Raw genomic sequence first — 6,000 nt, forward strand, 5'->3', positions numbered from 1 at the left:
AAACCACTTGTGTTATTGCTTGCCTTCGCCCCAGCTGATGCTTTGATGCTTCGGTGTCCCTGCCAGAAAACTACCTCTCATAATCATCAGAGGCCGGTGTCTTCGCAGAGGTCACTGCAAGCTAATTAAGTAAATATGTGAAAAATAGTTTTAAATGATCTCAATTAGCAGAGTGTGTGTATACATGTGCCCAGAATGGGGTTGAGGAGAGACTTTTTAGATGATAACTGACCAGCAGGGTTCGGGATTTGGGGCCAGAGAACCGGGCGCGTATGGCACCTTTGTGCGTTCAATAGGTGGGCATCACTGGACCTGTTGCTGCATGACAGGCTGTGTCAGTGTCTGAAAATAAACATATAGAAAATGTCCAAGGCTATCATGGCTCAGTAGTGGGAAAGGCAGATAAATAAATAATAACAAATCAGGATAGAGAGGACTAGCGGAGTGGCATGTACCAAGAGTTAAAATAATATAGAGAACAGAGTGACTCACTACACCTCTGGGAAGCTACACAGGTTATTCGTTCAACACATTTTTTGAGTGCCTTCCATATGCTATGCACAACTCTAGGGTCTCAGGATACACCAGGGAATAAAGCCCAAAGATCCTCGGCCTTCTGTAACTTGTATTTTAGAAGATACAGGATGCAATAAATATAGACTAGTAAATTATTTCGTTATGTTAGAGAGTGATAAATTTTTGGGAAAAAGGAGGAAAGTCAAGTAATGAGGGTTGGGAATCATGGGGGAAGGTTGTAATTTCAAATAGTGGCTAGTGTTGGCTTCATGGAAGAGGTGATATTTGAGCAAGGAAGTAAAGAGGGTGAAGCCATTGGCCACCTGCATATCTGAGGGAAGAGGAAGAGGGAAAGGCCAGTACAGATGCCCTGTCTGGAAGGTGCCAGGTCTGCGAAACAGCAGGGGGTCAGTGCACTGCCCAGAGTAAAGGTGGAAGGAGTGCAGTAAGATGTGAGTGGGGCCCAATCACGTAGGGTCTTGAAGGTTATGGAGAGGCCTTTTACTTTTATCCTGATGGAGAAGAGGGGCCACTGCAGAGTTCTGAGCAGAGAAATGACATTTGACTTGTATAAAAGAATTCCCCTCGCACTATGTTGATAAAAGAGACCAGTGGGCCAAGGAAGGAAGCAAGGAGATCAGGTAGAACAGGAGCTGGTAAGCCTCGGCTCTGAATCCAGCTGCTTGCTTCTTTTGTAAGTAAACCTCAGCAGAACACGGCTCTGTCCATTTGCACTACAACAGTAGAGGTGAGTACCTGCCACAATGATTGTATAGCCTGCGAAGCAGAAATATTTACTACCTGATCCTTTAGAAAAAGACATCGCTGACGCTGAAGTTACAACACTGTAGTAATTCAGGAGAGAAGGGATGGTGGCTCCAACCAGGGTGGTATCACTGGAGGCGGGGAGAAGTGTTTGGATTCCAGATATATCTGAAGTGAAAGCCAATTAGATTTGCTTGGGTGGGGGAGGTAATAAAAAAAAGTCAAAGGTGAATCTCAAGTTTTTGGCTTGAATCACCAGAGGAACATAGTTTCTATCACTTGAGATAAAGTTCATGGTAAAACAGTTGTCATTGTGAGAGATCAGGAATTAAAACAGCCTAAACTCAATATTTGTGAGTTTTTAGAAGATACTAAGTGGAGAGGTTGAGGAGACGACTGAATATGAGAGTCTAAAGTTGAGAAGAGGCATCTAGGCTGGAGGTGGAAAATTAGCTTAGTGATGGTATTCAGAGACAGGATTCTGGGTGAGATCAGCAAAAGAATGAATGAAAATAGTGCAGAGGACAGAGGATGAGCCCTGCAGCCTTAAACATCGAGAGCTTGGGAAGAAAAGGAAAAAATAGTAAAGACTGAGAGGGGACCAATAAAGTAAACCAAGAGTGGGGTGTCCCGAAGGCTGAGTGAAGAGAGCATCTCAAGGAGGATAGAGGGATCAACTACATTAAATCTTCCTAATATGTGAAGCGAGAAGAGAGCTGAGAATTGACCAGTGCAGTTTTGACAGAGGAGGTAGGAGCTGGATTGGAATGAGTATGGGAGTTGAAGAATTATGGAGAATAATGGCAATAGACAATTCTTTCAAAGAGTTTTGCTAGAAAGGGGAACACATTTGCAAACAAATAAGGCAGCATCAGGCAAGGAAAGTAGGATAAAGAGAAGGATTTTGTTTTTAAGATTGGAGAAATAATCTGATTGTGTGTTTGTACTCTGGTGGGAGTGATTTGGTAGAGATGAAAAAATTCATAATTCAAGAAAGCAAATGGGAAAATTGCTAGAGCAACGTCATTGTGTAAAAAAAGGTGAGATATAGTTTGTAAGTAGAGGACTGGCTTTAGATAAGAGCATGGTTAAATCCTTTCTGGTAGCCAGTGGAGGTCAGGGTTATGTGGGTGGATTGTGCTGGGTAGGTGGTGATGGCTATGGGAGTCTGTGGCAGTCCCTTTTTGTTTATTTAAGTTTCCTCAGTGAAGTAGGAAAAATGGTCATCCTCTGGGAGTGAAGGTTCAGGCGGTATGCTGCAGATTTGAGGAAAGAGGAGAATACACAAAATACCCATCACATGTATAGTAGAGTGAATGAACTGGAAAAGTCTAATATGATCATCGGGCAGTGTATGTGTTCATAATCACTTGAGGTTCATAATCAAGATTATTTGTCTTCAGTTCATTCTTTTGCATGAAGGATGGCAAAAATTAGCTAAAAGGATGGATTTAACCAGGGTTAGGGTGTTGCCAAGTGAGTACAGCAAAGAAATGAGGGAATGTACAAATAAATGAGTATATTAGTTGATCATAGAATTTAAGATAAGTAAAGAGGAAAGAAAGAATGTTAAGATACAGTGAAAAGATCAATGGCTTGGAGATGCTGGTGAAGTTAGAATTTGGGCAGCAAGGGAAATGAATGAAAGGATAGATGAAGGTTCTTGTCAGGGAGTGGAATTAATCAAATTGAGATTATGAAAAGATTAGTGGTAATTAAACATCTAGGGTTATGACTATATCAATGAATGGCTGAGGTAGTGTGGAGGGCCAGAGCACTGGAAGAGAGGAGTTTAAGAAACAGAGACTAGAGTGTTGAATTGAATCATCTGCCATATATATTGCAATATTCCAGGAAATAACACATTGGCAGTATTGGAGAGGTTAAAATGAACCAGAAACTAAAATCAGTGGGTTAGTTAGTGTCATCAATAATGAAGAATAATTATATGAGATTCAAACCTCAGAGTGTCCAGGAAGGAGATACAGAAGAATGATGATGTTTTGGAAATACAGTGTGTCCGTAAAGTCATGGTGCACTTTTGACCGGTCACAGGAAAGTAACAAAAGATGATAGAAATGTGAAATCTGCACCAAATAAAAGGAAAACTCTCCCAGTTTCATACCTATTCAGTGCAGTTGGATGTGGGCTCACGCACAGACTTTTTAGGGCTCCTTAGGTAGCTATCCCGTATAGCCTCTACAGACTCATCACTGACTGATGATGGCCTATCAGAACGGGGTTTCTCCACCAAACTGCCGGTTTCCATCAACTGCTTATCCCACTGAGTAATGTTATTCCTATGTGGTGGCGCTTCGTTATAAATGCGCCAATATTCACATGGCACTTTGGTCATGGATTTGAATTTAGCGAGCCACAGAACACACTGAACTTTCCCCTGTACCGTCCACATCTTGAATGGCATGGCCGTGGGCTGCTCCTCTGTATATACAGTGTTATGTCATCATCTGTGCATGTGCACATGCTGCCACATCATCCTACAGAAACTGGGAGGGTTTTCCTTTTATTTGGTGCAGATTCCACATTTCTATCCTCTTTTGTTGCTTTCCTGTGACCGGTCAAAAGTGCACCATGACTTTACGGACACACCGTAGCAATGAGTCTGGAGGATCTACTTCACATGTGATTTAAAGTTTTAGCTGAGACTCCAAGGATAAAGCACTGTTCTTGAGGTAGAGAGTCTGGGGAAAGAATATGTCAGGCATAGTAAATCATTGGGCATTTCATAGCATCAACCAAGACAGAGACTATGAGATACAGTGAGTATATAAATCGGGCTGGGGCATCAGGTTGATGGCTGCAGATGTAGAGATGCTGGGACATGGTAAAGCATGATGGAAACAGATGAAGTCGCTGACATGTGTAGGTTTGGGCAAACTGTGATGTGTTATACTTTCAGATTTGCCGATAAGCAAAAGGGACTGCCCAGGGCACGGACCTCGTGGTGCTTATTTCACAAAAGTTAATCTTGCTTCAGTGTGGAAAGTGATCAAAGGCAAAGAAGGTAACTAGATCCTGGGTCTTGGTTGCCCCACCTGTCCACTGCACCCTACCCTCATCCCAACCAGGACAGAGGCAGGTCCAAAGCGTTGATATTTGCCAAGAAGATCTACGATCTCCCCTGACCCAGGAAGGATGGAGGATTGACAAGACAGGATTATCAGGATCCCACGCTTTCTTTCCCCAGTGATCCAAGAGACAGAGAGGATCATGCCTGCTCTGCGAGTCCAATCACTTCTCTCAGTCTCAACAAGAGAAGTCACTGCTCATCTGTGGGATGAAAAAGGGAAAGAAATCCATCCTCCTACTGATCTCTCCTAGAAGTGGAATGGAAACCCATGCCTCTTTATGGAAATGAAGGAATAGAGTAATAAGCACCTCCCTAGCGATGACAGGGCTTATGTTAGATACAGGAAAAGTGGAAATACAAGTGCAAGTAAGGTAGTCCTGTCCTCTGTGGGCCCTAACTAGGAGAATATGCCTCCCTGTGTAAAAAAACCCAGGACCAGCGCACTAAGGGAAACGGAAGACAGAGGACTCAGGAAATACACCGGATCACTGGTGCAGCAAGGTGAAAAGGGGAAGACTTAGGATTTGGATCCAAGAGTGCCTTATAAAACTCAGGGCAAGTGTTTAGCTGATGGAGTGACTGACTCTTTCTTCTTAATCCTCGGTCTTGCTCTCAATTCTCATTTCACTGGGAAGGGACACCAGTGGCCTGGCTGAGTGTCACTTCTTGTCCAATCAACTGTACACTGTACAACATGGCTGTGTGCCTGCCACCCTCTCCACGCCAGCTTTGGGCTACAGTTGAGGGGCACAGTTCAAGGAGGAAGAGCACTGGGAAGAAGCTCTATAATTGTCTACAGCATTGGAGTGTCTTCAGCGACTGACATCAGGAAATGACAGGAAAATTTACAACCGTGTAACATGTTCATGCTGCACATGAACCGCATGAGAGATGCAGTTAAACACCGGCCTCTTGATAGGAACCCTTAAAAAGAGTGTCTTGGGAAGGCAGCCAACACCTGCACTTGGGACCTTAGCAAGAACAAGAAGACTGCAATTTTCTGACACCACTGGTCGAAACGTGTACAGAAAGGATTTGGATTGTTGCAAAAAGAACAAAAGGATGTCACGGACGAATGTCTGGTTCTCAGCCCCCTCTAGGAATATTTGTTAACAAAGAAAAAGGAATGTGGCAGACAGGCCTTCCGTGTCTACCAGCTGTTTTCTGACAATATGTATTGTTAAAACTGAAATTTAAGTTATGAGAACCAGGCCCACTAAACAATGAAATATCCAGGGCCATTTGAGTCCATTCATTAGGCCTTTCTGAGTATTCATCTGGGTCAAGCTACCATTTCTTGATGTGACATATTAGCCTGTCTCTGGAATATCAGCCCTTTGGCACCTTCTGGGGCTCAGAAGGACTCTTCTGCACACCTTTTGGACCGATGGGTGGTGCATTTGTAGCGAGAGCCTGGGAACAACCTCTCTGAGTCAACACGATTGGTCCAGGACAGCGGGGTCGGAGAGGCAGCTGCGCATCGGCCTGACTTCGCATGGGCCAGGCCCTCCACTCCTCATCACAGGCATTACATTTCAGTGGTTGCTACTCTGAGGACAGGGGCCAGGCAGAGATGAATAAGAAACCCTACCCTTCTCTTGAATGTGGGCAGGTCCCGGGGCCATAGG

This window comes from Saccopteryx leptura, chromosome 2 (genome assembly GCF_036850995.1).
Source record: "Saccopteryx leptura isolate mSacLep1 chromosome 2, mSacLep1_pri_phased_curated, whole genome shotgun sequence".
In the NCBI taxonomy this organism is placed as follows: Eukaryota; Metazoa; Chordata; class Mammalia; order Chiroptera; family Emballonuridae; genus Saccopteryx; species Saccopteryx leptura.